The 15,893-nt window shown below is 36.0% G+C and overlaps 1 protein-coding gene across 1 annotated transcript in view; it reads left to right on the top strand.

Annotated features, from left to right (window-relative positions):
- Positions 1-2,643: 2,643 nt before the first annotated feature.
- Positions 2,644-15,893, top strand: part of LOC116175686 (elongation of very long chain fatty acids protein AAEL008004-like) — a 79,009-nt gene continuing 65,759 nt past the window's right edge. Inside the window, exon 1 of the mRNA XM_031493926.1 lies at positions 2,644-2,808. The gene's annotated coding sequence lies outside the window, so the exon portion shown is untranslated. The remainder of the gene's footprint in view (positions 2,809-15,893) is intronic.

Below are 15,893 nucleotides of genomic sequence, written 5' to 3'. Positions count from 1 at the left end.
TCCGTCCGTGTGCGCTATTACTCTTTTTTAAAAGTGGTCAAACAATGATTTTCAGGAAACTGGCTCAACAAAAGCAAAAGGTATAGGACTTCGAGAATAAAAAAAAACTGTGGGGTTAATATAGGAATCAACATATTTCCAATTCAATATAACTCTTCTCCAGTGGCGCACCCATGGGGGGGGGGGGGGTTAAAACACCCCTCGAAATTAAGCACTGATACATTTTTTTTATAAACTTAAAAATAATCTTATATATGTATGGCGAGACTTTTGTTAAAGAATTTTGCTAGAAACATTTGAAACTTGGAATGAAGGAAAATCTAACGCCAGTTTTCCTAAATCGTTTTTCATACCCCAAGATCCTTGAAAAAAAGACCAAGAGCATTATTTCGATGGCGGAATTTTGTTTTTTTGTCTTAGGGGCGAAATTAACGACCTTTTGCAAGGCGGGCGCACGTCGTCGAGAGGTAGTCTACTTCGGGCACCTTTTACGTTCCGTTGCGAATTTTGTCACGCGGTTTAACGTTTCGTAAATCTCGAATCGCTGTCTCTCTTTCTCGTGTCGCCAATAGAAGCTCGAGTAATGAGAAGTGCCCCAAAAATTAAGTACTATCTTGTGGAAGGTGTGTGGACGTCGGAAGTGGGTATCAACAAAGGGAATGTGGTAGCCCCCGACACGATCTTCCTGATAGGGTAGTCAAATCTTCAACCGCGAATTGCGGGTAAACGGAACGTCGGAAGTGGGTACCGTCAAAGGAAATGTGGTAGCCCCCGACACGATCTTCCTGATCGGGTAGCCAAATCTTCAACCACGAATTGCGGGTAAACGGGACGTCGGAAGTGCGTATCGTCAAAGGGTAGCCCCCGACACGATCTTCCTGATGGTGGAGTCAAATCTTCAAACGCGAATTGCGGGTGAACGGGACATCGGAAGTGGGTACCGTCAAAGGGAATGTGGTAGCCCCCGACACGATTTTACTGATGGTGGAGTCAAATCTTCAAACGCGAATTGCGCGTGAACGGGACGTCGGAAGGGGGTACCAACAAAGGGAATGTGGTAGCCCCCGACACGATCTTCCTGATGGTGGAGTCAAATCTTCAAACGCGAATTGCGGGTGAACGGGAAGTCGGAAGTGGATACCGTCAAAGGGAATGTGGTAGCCCCCGGCAAGATTTTACTGATGGTGGAGTCAAAACTTTAAACGCGAATTGCGGAAAGTGGGATGTAGTAATCTTCGACAAGATCTTTTATTGATGGTTGAGTCAAAAGTGACTAATAGAATACTGATCTGACACACAAAAATGCGCTAAAGTCCCTTCGATCTCACACGAGGACTTTTGATAATTTTTTTCTATAACAACTTTAGCAACAATTGTGCTACCTATTTATAGAGATGAGCATTGCGATTTATCGTACTTTTTTATAAGGAATCTTCGATATCGTAAATGTTCTTGTAGTTACAAATATGAAATTTATGTATTATAACAACAAGGTATCAATTGATAAGTACCTCAAATTTCATTAAAATGGGCCCAACTGATTTAGAGATTTTAGCATTAAAGTAAGGCGGAGTAGACATTTTATTCTGACAGTGTACAAACTTAGGGGTAAGAATGATACGGGGTGCAATGTAGTGCGGAAGGACCTCTACAGCGCTGGCTATACCAGAGAGACATGGAGGATAACACCAAATGTAAATGAACTTCTTACTTCTGAATGTAAACGAGTGGTCGAAAAAGGAGACCCTACGAGACAACCTTAAAAGCTGCGCAAGGTCAATAAAACCAGACTGTCTTGAGTTTTGAACAGTACCAACATCCGCACGTCTTTTTGGTCCAACCGGATTCCCTCTTCATTTTACGCTGGGCGTCTTCTATTTTCCGGCTCTCTCCTGAACAAACCAGTTATGCAGACTGGAAAGTAAATTTTAAGTAACCACGACAGACAGGAACAAAGCGATGCATAATGACTAATGAGTGCCGGTCGACCTTTTAAATTTCAATGTGCGCGAGACCCACCGTTTTCGATACCATAAACCAGCGGCACTCGAGGTCGGTGTTTTACTAAAATCACAAATTGCGCTGCGAGGGGTTTGGTTAGCCTAGGAGCGTGTTCTAGGCTAATCTAACTAAAATTAAGTGCGCCCCAAAGATTAATTTAATTGCAAATTGAAGCGAAAATGCACGTTCGCCCCTCACGCACGAACGCATTCGCACTCGTAATTTGGAAACGTTCTCGCTTATCGATTTTTGTTCATCTAGGGCTGAAATTGGGTGGAATTTTGGGCTGTGCACGACGCGAAGGTGTAAAACGATATTTCAGTCGTCAACCTTTGATGGAATAATTACAGTTCGCAGACCGGCGATGCGGGCCGCCCTTTTTGAAGGGTAAGTGTTTCACCCTTAAAGGGCTACGAACTTTTCGACGATTCGAAGCGGAGAAATACGAACGGGCTTCCGTGTAAGCCTTTTAAAACCTTATTCGAATGAACGTTGATCGAAAGCAGGCAAAAGTAGTATAGAATGTCGCGCTTTTGATATATCGAAGGAGGTATATAAGTTTGGTATCAAAATTGTTTTCCTTTAAACCGAGTTCCCCGGTCACGTGAGGCAGAAATCCTTATAATACTACTCAGTAACTTTGAATTCAGTTTCGTATTATACGCGCGTGTGTTCTGTACAAATTGGTGTTTTTCGTTTTTTCTCTCCCTTCATATAATTTTTAAATTAAAAGGTGTCCGTTTTTCTTTCCATTTTAATTAACTTACGGTGTCTGTGATCTTCAACTGTAAATTCATGTAATTTTAGGTGAGTCGACCATAAAAAATTTTCTGCCAAGTTGTAATCTAATCACTTACGTAACTTTAATAATAATTGTATATACCTAATTCCTGTTTTTTTTTGCAACGGTTATGCCAGTTCTGGCGGCACAGACTCATATGATTTGGCCTACTCCGTACGTAACGCGTAAGCAGAGCGTTAATCAATCAAACCTTGTGATGCACTTTATCTAATTTAATGGGCAAATTAGGTGCAAAGGGTGAAATTGATTGCAACCGTGCGTGCAGCACTTCCAAATTTTGAATTAAATCGAATCGATGTGGCCAAGCTTATTTATCAAGCACTCGTTTGGTTTTACATGTGATAAAAATATGTAGGTATTGCGGTAATAAACCGGAAGCACTATTTCACGCTTTTTGATACCTCAGCAATCATTTTATTGTTATTCTCTTAATTGTTTGATTACAATGTGCAATGTTTCCCCTCAAACAAACATTGCATGTGTATTGATCTATTTTGCCGTTTGTGTAACTCTTTCCGTTTGGCATTCACTTTGAGGTCATATCGAAATCGAAGGTTCAATTGTCAAAATAAATTCTTGGAATTTAATGTTGGGATTTCATCTGAGTTGACCACCTGCCCATTAACTTATCGACACACTCTACAGACTACTTGAGATTGAGTTTATCCTCAACTTGAGAAGCCGCAACTCAAATTAAAAATTAATTATAGCTACAAACGTATTTTCGTAACACATTAATACTAAAAATAACCTTGCGGTTACACAATTTGATCTTAAATTGGATTTAATTCGTAGTAGATGTGCAGATAATTCAATTTGCACTTAAAATGATTTACAAGACTACAAGTTAATCTTAGATATAATGATATTACATAGCATAGGGTTCATCAGATTCAACATTTTTAGCCCATTTTTTAATACTTGAAGATGTGTGCCAGGTGTTCGACTTCGACGTACTTAAACTAAGTACCCGAGAGGTGTTTTGACAAGTAAAACGTTCGTAACTTTTACACGCGACGATCATTTGTGGCAAACCTCCCCTTAAACTGTCTATACAGTTATACCTCGCAGTATACAGTCTAGTGTTAAAGTATGGCTACCCTCGGCTATACCCTATAGGATGACAGTATTCATTGATGACAGTGACTATCCAAGGATGTGATCTGCCGAATATGTCAGGTACAACATGATTTTTTGTGCCAATTTTTGTTCCAAACTAACCCCAGAACACAAATTGTGACTGTTGAGGAATCTATGTTTCCTGGAAAATGCTTCCTTTCACTTAACAGTACAGGCTCTTGATAATCTTCGCCTCAAGGGCATAAGAGGGGAAATAAAACAGTAATATTGTCTAGGGGAAAACACGAGGGGAAACAACTTTGAATTTTTGGTGTACACCCCTCTGAATTAATTTGAATTAACGTGAATTAAATTGAATTAACGTGAATTAATTTGAATTAACGTAAGTTAATTTGAATTAACGTGAATTAATTTTAATTAACGTGAATTAATTTGAATTAACGTGAATTAATTTGAATTAACGCGAATTAATTTGAATAAACGTGAATTAATTTGAATTAATGTGAATTAATTTGAATTAACGTGAATTAATTTGAATTAACATGAATTAATTTGAATTAACGTGAATTAATTTGAATTAACGTGAATTAATTTAAATTAACGTGAATTACTTAATTTGAATTTGAATTAACGTGAATTAATTTGAATTTGAATTTTTGGTGTACACCAAAAGTGGTACTTGTTTCCCCCTAGAATATCGTTGTGTCATGTGTGAACCACATGGTCGCCCAGTAAAAACAATTTTTAAAACACATTCTTGCTAAAATTACATAAGCCTAATTTAACTGAGTTTGTACCTGCATACAAAATTTAAACGCATTTACGAAAACTATTTTAAATATAATATTAAACCCGAGGGGTATTTCAATGCTGGTAGTACGTGTACAATTTTGGGTAGTACACACGCAGGGACTGGTAGTACACTGGCAAGACGGAGCAGTACCATAAATCGCATTGGGAGAGCCGCTTATTTCTTAGAAGTACAATATTACAGGAGTATAGGACCACTATAAAATAAAACAAGTATAAATTGTACACAACTCTTGTGCAGATAAAGCGCATTTTTTTAACCAAAATAGCTTAGCAAATCGTTCGGTTATAAGGAGTAGCATCCTATCGTTGTTTACTTTCTTGGTAGATCATTAATAGGAGGAGGCTCTTTACACATAAACCTCGACATAAACATTTAAAGACCGCCTGGCATACGTTGAAAATCTACCAACACTTCATTCGGCAGATATTTGCACTGACAGCTTTGACATTACCAATAGATATTTCTCGTCCTGACGTTCCACTTACCTTTTATGAGTACCCTCTTCCGACACTTCGTTGACAAAATATTTGCTTCGACTTTCCTCCCACAAACCGTTTTCGAGATATTCGCTGTTAAAGTTCTGACAACACCAATGGAAATATTTCTTCCAGACGCATGTTGTACTTGTACAGATTCTGTGTAGTAGGTACAACCTCAATATCTCTTTATTTGACGAGATACGAGGCGAGATACAAAAAATTTGTCTTAACAGGAATTAGACACAACCAAGGAGGCACGATTTGTTCTTCAAGTGCAATGCCTGTTTTTTAAAGTCTTTGAAAAGAGCAATCAATTTGCTATATGACAACATAAAATATGCATATGGTTGATATACAACAAAATGGACAAATTCGTCTTTCAATATTTAGAAAACTTATGAAATCTAGCCCGCCGTGTGCTGTCAGTATACGCCCCAGAGAAAAGATCTGCATCAACTTGTTCAATGTTCCGTTTTTCAGATTTACTTTTGCGCAATAGGATCTCCCCGTGTAATATAATAGACATTGCGCATCCTGACACCACACGGCATACTAGATTTCATGTTTTCTAAATATTGAACACAAATTTCTTCATTTCGTTGTATATGAACCATATGTAATTATGCGTATTCTATGTTGTCGTTGATCGCTCTTTTCAAAGATCTCAAAGAAACATATGGTATTTGAGGAACAAGTATAATCGATTTTTGGTTTTGGTCATTTTAATTAATCTGAATATTGTTCACAAAAAATAAATCTCTTACGCTCCTTAAACTGTTATCGGCACTATACCAATTGACAGTATCAACTTTTTCTTCAGTTCAATACATCGCAACGATGTAGACAATATTATGCTGTCTATTATACCGACAGATGGTATCTGGGCAGGATAATACAAATATGGACACAGCAATAACTGTCAAATTTTTACACATAAGTCGATAAGTTTATTTAAAATTGTTCTTATTTTATAGAAATTAAAATCTGGAACAGCCCATATACGGTAAATATAGAAATCAAGATGAAAATCTACCGCAAATATGAAAATACAATGCAAATGTGAAATTATGCAAAAATATGACAATATACGGCATATATGCAAATATGAAAATATCACGCAAATATGAAAATATACGGCAAATATGCAAATATAGTGCAAATATGAAAATATGTCACAAATATGAAAATATGTCACAAATATGAAAATATAATTCAATTATGAAAATAGTGTACACATTTTTTCCATAATGTTAACCCCTTGGTCTTGATTTAGCTTTGCTGATTTTGCATTTTGTAATTCATTGGTTCACAGGTGCATTGTAAAATTTAGCGTCACTGCAATCTGCGTTCGGAGTCAGTTGATTGTGTTCAAACTTGAAATGTCAAGCTTGGTGTAATATATGTGTGCCATCACAAAAGGTAATTAATGTACTTAATTTTAATTATAACTCTTCGTTTTATTGTGACTTGTATTTGTAACTAGGGGTAGGTAGTCCTTGAATTTGCTTGTTATTTAATTCTTTCACTTTAAATGTTCTCTTATTTTGATTTGTTTAATATTGGCCAGGTCCTTGGGTGTTTTCGTTTAGTTTGATTAGCGACTTCAATTGTTTGTGAATGAATCTGCGTGTAACTGTTTCGTCCGTGCAGAGGTAACTGCTGGAGTGTTAAAATTACTTAGGGGCATTCATCTCGACATACAACTTCAGTCTAAGGTTACCGTACCCAAGACCTCCAGATACCTTCTGAATTGAAGAATCTTATTTTTCACAAATGGGAAAGTAGTGGAATTGCTTTTAAATCTATTTGAGTTGGCTACTTTTGAGCATACCAAATTTTGTATTAGATTAAAGTCAGATTTAGATTATTCAAATTCAAGAGTTATTTCCTCGGATTGTGTTAATTTCATTGCAGATATTGCTCCAAATTTTCCACCAACATTTACCCTCCGTGAACAATTGATTTTCTTTGGACTGTAATTGTAAATTGTAAAAAAGCAGGTGCATGGCCCTCCGTAAAACATTAGCCAGCATTTGCATTGCGCTTTTTACGCTTTATCTCTTCCTTTAGTAACGAAGTAATCTCCGAATTAATAGAAGGAGTTCGAGAAATTCTCAGAATGTTGTATAAACGAATTAAATTTTTCTCGAAATTTTTTGTATATTTTTGTCGGGGTCCCTTGTCGTCGGCTTTGAGACATTGTAGTTACGCCACCGGTTGTGTGAACCACATGGTCACCCAGTAAAAACAATTTTTAAAATACACGCTTGCTGAAATTACGTAAGACTATTTACAGGGTTTGACAAAATTTAAACGCATTTACAAAAACTATTTTAAATCTAATATTAAACTCTAGGAGTATTTCGCTCATAAAGTTCTGACAACACTAATGGATATATTTCTTACTGTCGTCCCAATCGCCCTTTGTGAGTACCCTCTTCCGACAGTCCGTTCTGGAGATATAAGGTAATATATACGATCACGATAAGGGGTCGAGGAGGAGGCCTGTGGTTGGTAAAAATTAATTCATTTCGCCGACACCTTTCATTAGAGTACCGAAAGAAGGGCGGTAGTAAGCAGAAAAAGGTTCCTTTCGTTGAGACCTTTAATTAGAATATCATGATTAATCCGTCACCCATCACTGATCTCGAAAAAGAGTCGCGCGGGGAAGTTATAGTTTGTACAAATCAATTTATTTCGATGAGACCTTTCGTCGGAATACCATGAAGGGTAGAACGTGTATCCAAAAAACAGATATGTATTGAGGTAACCCTATTATCTCGACCACACTGTATAACATATCTGGCGATTCATTTATCTTGGGGTGATTGAATAACTTGGTGTAATCATCTTTTTGCAGGGTTCGCAAGTGGTCTCTTTTTTAGACATTGGTCTCTTTTTTTCCATGCTGGTCTCTAAAAGTCTCTATTTTTCATATTTGGTCTCTAAAGTCTCTAAATTTTGCATGTTAAAAAAGTATAATTCATAATTGATAAACCGCAGAAATTTTACTGTACATTTTTAGCGCATTTTTTAAAAATTAAGAAAAATGCGTTTTGTCCGTCCGTCCGTCCGGACCCACTTCTGCCGTTTCGAACTACTTCTAGGAGAATGGTCCTAGAGTCCTGGAATTTTTTGCAGTAAGTAACCTATACCTTGAAGGTGTGCCAGACGGCCATCAAATTTCGCTGTCTAAAAGGGGGGTTCCCCACGAATTATTTCCTGAGATGCTGTTTTTTAAAGTAAAACGTGCATAACTTTTACATACGTCTCAGATTTTGCATACGCATGCCTTTAGTGGTGACAAGTTAAACTTAAACACATGTTCTACGCTTCATGGTATTCTAATGAAAGGTATCATCGAAATAAATTGGTTTGTACAAACTATAACTTTCCCGTGCGACGGGGCCTGGGGGGGAGTTAAAAATTAATTTTATCTCTCATTGTATTCTAATTAAAGGTCTCAACGAAAGGAATTAATTTCTACCAACTATAGCCCTCCTCCTCGACCTCTTATCGCGATCGGGTATATTCCCTTATACCTCGAGAACGGATTGTCGGAAGAGAGTACTCACAAAGGGCGATTGAGACGTCTGCAAGAAATATATCCATTGGTGATGTCAAAAAAAGCTATGTATACTTTAATTTATACTTGTTTAGATATATTGCCGATTATTTATCTCATCTATTACAAAATAAATATTTTTTGCTTAATTTTGTATGGAAATTGGTTCCGAAGGTCTCTAAATGGTCCAATTACTTTCGAAGATGTACAGAAAAACCGAAATTCGCCGACTTGTTTTTTATTTTTTTATGTTATTGGAACAGATACAGAAAAATAAACAAAAACACTTTGTTTAGTTTAGTAGAGTTCTAAACAGCGACTGCGGAGTTCTAGAGTTACTACCCAATCGTTTCTGGGTAAAAAACTTTGGTATTTAACCATTTTTAAATAAAAAAATCACACAAACCATTAATATCCTCGACAAAAAATACGGAAACAACGATTTGTGAATAGTAAATAAAACTATAAACAAAACATTGGCAATCAAGTTGGTTCCAAACCGAGTTCTAAACGGTACAAAAAACCTAAAAAAAATATTGTTTCTGCCGGTTTATACCCTCAGCGTGAAGTTTATTGGTAGGTAGTTAATTGTAGCTTTTTCTACGGATCACAAACAACGTTTTGATATCAATATTTTCTTTATGATTTCACGTAATTAGTTTTATAAGCTTTTTATCCGATTTTTTAATAGAAGGTATGGTAATTTACATTGAAAATTTTTTGCTATGTGACTGTTATGAGAGCTCGTATGAGAGTTTATTCTTTAATAACATAAGAATATTCTTCAGACATAGGACCAGCTAACGCATTAATTTTAAAAGACTCCTCTATTAATTTGTGATCAATTTAACTTTAAGTAAAGTTTTCTGTGCTCGATTTGGCGTCCATAAATTTGATTGAATTTGCGTCTATAATCTTGGGGCTTGAGTTACCCAGTGCAGTCACCAGAATACATATAACATGATTTTGACCGTCAACGTCCAAATATGTATTACATATTTTATTCAAGTTAAGTAATCGGCCGTTTTATCATCTACAAAACAACCTGAACACTTTAGTATCGAATATTAATTAGTAAAGAATTTTTTTAGGTTAACCACTACTTTTTCTTTGTAGAATATTTACCTTGCAAATTTTCTAGAGTGACATCAAGGCGCCATCAAGTCGATAAAGGTAGTAACCGGCGATACAGAATGAAAGCGGATGTGACGCGTTCTTTCCATGAAATCATGAAATACCTATGATATACTGATTTGGGGATTTTGTAGAAGCGCGGTCGTGTAAATAAATATATTTAAACGCTAGATTTTCAACGGTCTAGCTTCTAGCCAACTGGAGTCGGCGGTTGAAATATGGGGTGGAGAGAGATTGCTAGTGACATTCCTCCCCATAGGCCTAAGGAGTAAGGAAGTTCGTCAAATACAAATTTTATGACAAGCAGATATAGACAAGTGCTATTTGCGTCTTCGTAACGTTAAATGTATAAATTTAACAAAATGTTTTGAATGTAATCTAATCAGCACAACATAGTTCCACACTCGGTTCCACATCTTTGTTGGTGTGGTGTATATTGTTCGTTAATTGCTCTATTTAAAAATCTATTGCATTATTTTGTTCACAATGGAATGGGACGAGCCTACTATGACCACCGAGATCACCACATCATCTAACTTTGTATAGTTCTTTAGAGACTGACTCATATTTTAATTATGACCACTGATCTTTACATCGGCCTCCCGCGTAAAAATAACGGGATTTTAAAATATCGAAATTATTTATGACCTCCTCTGTGATCATCCGATCGTTTCTTATTGCAACAATTTCGCTACTGCTATCGTTAGAGCATTCATTTACAAGCCTCGTGGCATTTATTTATAACAAACGAATTTAGTTTTTTGTGCCTCATTGTCTCTTCGTGTAAATTTTTCTAACGTTCAAGTTTCGGTTCAAGGTAGAATAGGGGAAGCATTTATACCTCTAGGACGTTACGGTCCCAGAAGATTAAATGGCAATAGCACCTGCCCTTGAATTTTAGGTGTAATATATTCTGCTGTACCAAGTTAGTGAACCTAGCACCTGTTGTAAAACTGGTCTCAAAATTTCACCTACTTAATTTATAATTAAATAATTCACTGCCGACCACTAACCTCTTTCCTAACAATTCAGATTGAATGATTTCATTTGTGTATAATTAATTATTTATTAATACATGAGGTAATCGCCCTTTACATGCGTGTCTATTTCCATAACGTTTCGTTTTTCGTAAGTAGGACCTAAACAGACAATAAATTACGAAATTTCATCAATTGCCATGGTTCCCACATTTCGAAAATAATACAATATTTGAAAAGATAATGAGTCAAAAATGAGCTTAGTATTCATGTTCGTGGCAAAAAAAGTCAATTTTATTCGTTATTTCTTTTTAATAAGCATGGTATCGTATATTCCGATTTAATGAGATTGAAAAACTTTTGTAATCATGAAAAAATATCGGATTGCCTGCTGTCATTTTTTTGATACAAGGCTATCCAATTTTGTTGCCATTAAGAAATTTATTTCCAGACTGCTTATTTGTATATTTTCTATTGCATTATGTATTTACAAATATTTCACATTGTTCTACAAATTGATTTAATTTGTCATTTATAGTACGTACTTATTTGAAATTATAATATGAATGACAAACGGTTCACATACGAACCATATAAACGTTCCCATCGTAAGTAAAGCATTGTTATGGAATACGAACCGCCGCACCGATTGCAAATTGTAATTTTGATAATTGATAGATAATATAAAACGAATCAAAAATTGCAAAGCACATCCATTTAGATAGTTTGAGTGACACAATGCTATGAAATTCTCTATACGGAAACACCTACGAAATCAAATTGGGATGGTCTCGTTATGAATTATTGTAAAAATAGACATTTTACGTTTTGATTTTATTTCGAAATGAGCACCATTAGTATGCACAGAAAATAATACAGTTTATGTCGAGGTTTATGTTAAAATTTTTCACGGAAGTCAAGCGGAGTCAATTCTGGAGACCGTTGTGGCATTTAGTAAAGGAATCGCATTCAACGGTTGTGGTTAGGGCGAAACGCCTGAATAAAACTAGCGTACGCTTTTCAACCGTCGCGAACCAGCTCACTGGCAGCCTCCTGCTTGCATTATTTAACGAAACTCCACTTCTATAATAAAATAAATCTCCTTGTTCGGGTATTTACAGATAAAACGCTAATCATAATTAGCCTTGGTAACGCCAGATTCGATAGAACGCTTCCCCACTTACGCCGAACTACTGCGAATATCGTTAAACACCTGATTTTCCCGTTAATTATTCTAGCAGTGATAAAAAAACGCGTGCGTTAATTAAATCTCGTTTGATAATAAAAACTCTTATCGCAATTTTTTTTGTTTACAACAGCACATGATTGTGCAAGTGATTGAACTAGAAGTGCATTTATTGTAACTTCTCAAAGTACATTTTTTTGAAAAAGAAGAGCAAATTTTTTTTGCTCATGTGAGGGATATGATTATAAAATGAAGGTATTAATACTGCAGTCGCGCTTGTCTATTTCCCGTCTTTGCGCAAGGATTTTATTATTTACTATATTCCCTTGATATATTTACGCAATTAATTAGTCCAGAATTTAACAAATTGCTTCAAAGATTAGATGGTCTATCTAATTTATTTCGTTGGGAAGCGACAGTACACAACTTACTTATATTTCATCAGTTTCACGATAGGTACCTACTCAAATATTTTAAATAAAATATAGGGAATCATTAATTTATGTCAACTGCTCTTTTGTCTCATTCTTACCAGCATTATTTAAGGACTAATTCAATTCCTTTACGTCCAAACCGAGGTTCAAACTAACTAAATGAATATCAGCGTTCTTTTGCTACTAAAGGTTTGGAACATCACGCCGTCAATATGGTGCATTCAACCGAAACTTAAGCTAATCTGCTTAGTTAACTTCATTTTAAATCAAGTCAAACTCAAGTCGAGTACTGAAAATGGGCTGTTAGATCAAGTCAAGCGTTTATATGTGAGGCTACTTGAAATATGAAGCGTTCTGTGAGAACCTTCACTTTTCTTTTTGTTAGTACCCACTTTCGATACTCCGCTCTCGAAGACGGATTTAAAGGTTCCCGCAAAAAATCTTAGTTTCTATTGGCTCACGCTGTGCCCATTTTACACCCAGGTAAAATTACTATTGACATGATATACCTAACTGTCAAATTTAATCGCGATTCTCGTCCTTAACTGTTGTACTTATTTTTGAGTTTTTGTGCGTTCTTAGTCCATTTGCATAAATTTTAACAAAAAAAACAGTCCTTTTAAGAACTAAAGTTGATATTTCGCTTCCTAAATGTACTGGCATTAGTGATGGATTCAACTCCAAGTACCAGTAAAGCAAGCTTGTCTCCTTTGAATAAACGTAGTCGCTTTTGGGTCATTTAGCTATTATCAAGAAAATTAAATTGAAGAATAAACATCGCACACGAGGCAAATCGGAAGAATTTAAGGAAGACCGAAAGGAACTCAAAAAAATGATCCGTGACGCTTATAAGAAATACATTAGGAACATTGAAGTTGACCTCCGGAGTAATTCAAATAAATTCTGGGGCTACGTTAGGTCCTTGACATCAACCAAACAACTGCCGGAAGTTTTCGAGTACAAAACCATTCCGCTGGAAGATCCCAAAAGCATTGCCGACGCGTTTGCATCGTACTTTAAGTCGGTGTACAACAAAGAGGAAAACCTGAATCCGAACGATGGGCTTGAGTCGGACTTAGTACAATCCAAATTGCACTTAACGAACATACAGGAAAGTGAGTTACTAGAATCAATCAAAGTCCTAAAACCACGTGCAGCTATAGGAGAAGACGGGATCCCTCCATACGTATTGAAAGGATGCGCACACAGACTGGTAACCCCCCTGTTGCATCTATGCAACTTGGCACTCCGCACCTCCACTTTTCCCTCAGTTTGGAAATCCACTAGAATTACCCCGATTCATAAAAGCGGCAGCAAGAAACTAATCGAAAATTACCGCCCAATAGCTATCATCCCTGCAATAGCGAAAATTTTCGAAAAAGTAATCTATAATAAACTTTATTCCCATCTTAGCAGTGTTATTGCAGATCAGCAGCACGGATTCACACCGAAGAAATCAACAAGTACTAACTTAATGCAGTTTACGCATTTCACAGCCGCCGTCCTTGACAAGAGGGCTCAAGTGGACTGTGTATACACCGATTTTGCGAAAGCTTTTGATAAGGTCTCCCATCAGGTCCTGCTTCAGAAACTTCATTTTAATTGTGTCAGTAGCCCAACGGCTAAATTTCTTAAATCATATTTAACATGTGAAATACAATGGGGTGAACTCAACCGAATTTTACCCCTCTTCAGGGGTACCTCAGGGAACACTACTTGGCCCTTTCCTTTTCCTACTATTTATTAATGACCTACCGCGGGTGATTCAAAACTCCAAAGCACTTCTATTTGCAGACGACCTGAAACTTTTTAATAAAGTGAAATCTCAAACGATTGTTTAAATATTCAAGCAGACATAAATGCAGTGATAAATTGGTGCAATAAAAACAAACTGAAGCTAAACATAGAAAAGTGCAAAGTTGTATCGTACACAAGATCCAACAATCCACGATTTTTAAATACGAAATAAATGGGCAGGATATCCAAAGAGTCACCTCGGTTAGAGATTTGGGCGTTTTATTCAATAGCAACTTAAATTTTCATCGGCACATTGAATCCCTTATAAATGCGTGCTACAAAGTACTAGGCTTTGTAATTAGGAATACCTACAATTTTACAAGCATTTCCTCAATTATTACCTTATACAATGCGTTCATCAGATCCAAACTCGATTATGCGGCATGTATTTGGACACCCCAAACTTATAAGCACGCAGACATGATAGAGAAAGTTCAAAAAAAATTAGTGCGAATAGTGTATTTTAGGTCGACTCAAAATTTTCCACATTTAATCTCTTACTCCAACCAACTAAAATTTTTAAATAGTGTGCACGGTATTAAAATCTCAAGTTTACAAATCCGACGCGAAGTGATCTGTGCTACCTTTGTGTACAAGATACTGAATAATCACCTAAATGCCCAGAATTGCTTCAGGAAATTAAACTCAAAGTGCCACATGTTAAATTAAGGAAAAACGATATCATCTTTTTAGTGACCACTCCGTCATCGCCACTATCGAGGAGCCTGTTGGCTTTAAATAAGAAGTGCCGTGAGAGAGACATCGATGTATTTCACGGCTCTTTGAATGAATTAATTAGTCATATAAGATCGTAATTACTGTGTAGTTTTAGTTTTAAGTACAGCATCCCAGTGCCATGTAATTGGAATAATTGTATTCTGTATGGTATCTGGCTAAACAAATAAATAAATAAATAAATTTATCAGTCTCCGAGAAGCAGTTTACTTATTATAAACACTTATAAGCAAATGTTGTCTGATGCTCCCGCTATAAATTTTGCTACACTTGTGTTGAAGATTGCATCTACCACAGGTAACGTAGATAATGAGGTATACAGTGTGTCCCAGATCGCGTGGGATTGCATGGGTAACTTTGTTATTATTAAAGATAGAGAATTGGTTAAATGGGCAATGTTTTGCAGTTTTGGATGCTTATTTAAAATTCCCTTATGGAAATTCAAAATGAAGCATAGGTTCGACGTAAATTCAAAAAAACTAAAATTGGTCATTTCCTTGAATGTCTTATATCATCGAAAGTATAAGAGATATAAAAAAAGTTTTATATAAAAGTGACTGTCTTTGATACGCTTAATTTAGAATTGATGTCAAAAAAATTCAAGATGGCTACTTTTGAGGAACATTTACCAACTTCCTAAAGTTAAATGGGCGCCATATTGGATTTTTAGATTACTTGATAGATTTTTTAATTCTCTTTTCAACGAGCCGTCATAACATAAGATTGAAAATAAGATACCAATTATATTAACGGTTTTTGTATTTTAATCAAGTAGTCTGTGACTAATAAAAAAAACAAAATAAAATCTATTCGAGGCAACAAAACAATGAAAACAATTACACCAGATATTTAAAATACTGGCCATTATTAGTGAAACACACTTCAAGAC

Source organism: Photinus pyralis, unplaced genomic scaffold, assembly GCF_008802855.1.
Source record: "Photinus pyralis isolate 1611_PpyrPB1 unplaced genomic scaffold, Ppyr1.3 Ppyr1.4_LG7, whole genome shotgun sequence".
NCBI classification, from domain to species: Eukaryota; Metazoa; Arthropoda; class Insecta; order Coleoptera; family Lampyridae; genus Photinus; species Photinus pyralis.
Note: the sequence above shows the minus strand (reverse complement) of the source record. Positions and strands in the feature narration are given on the sequence as shown.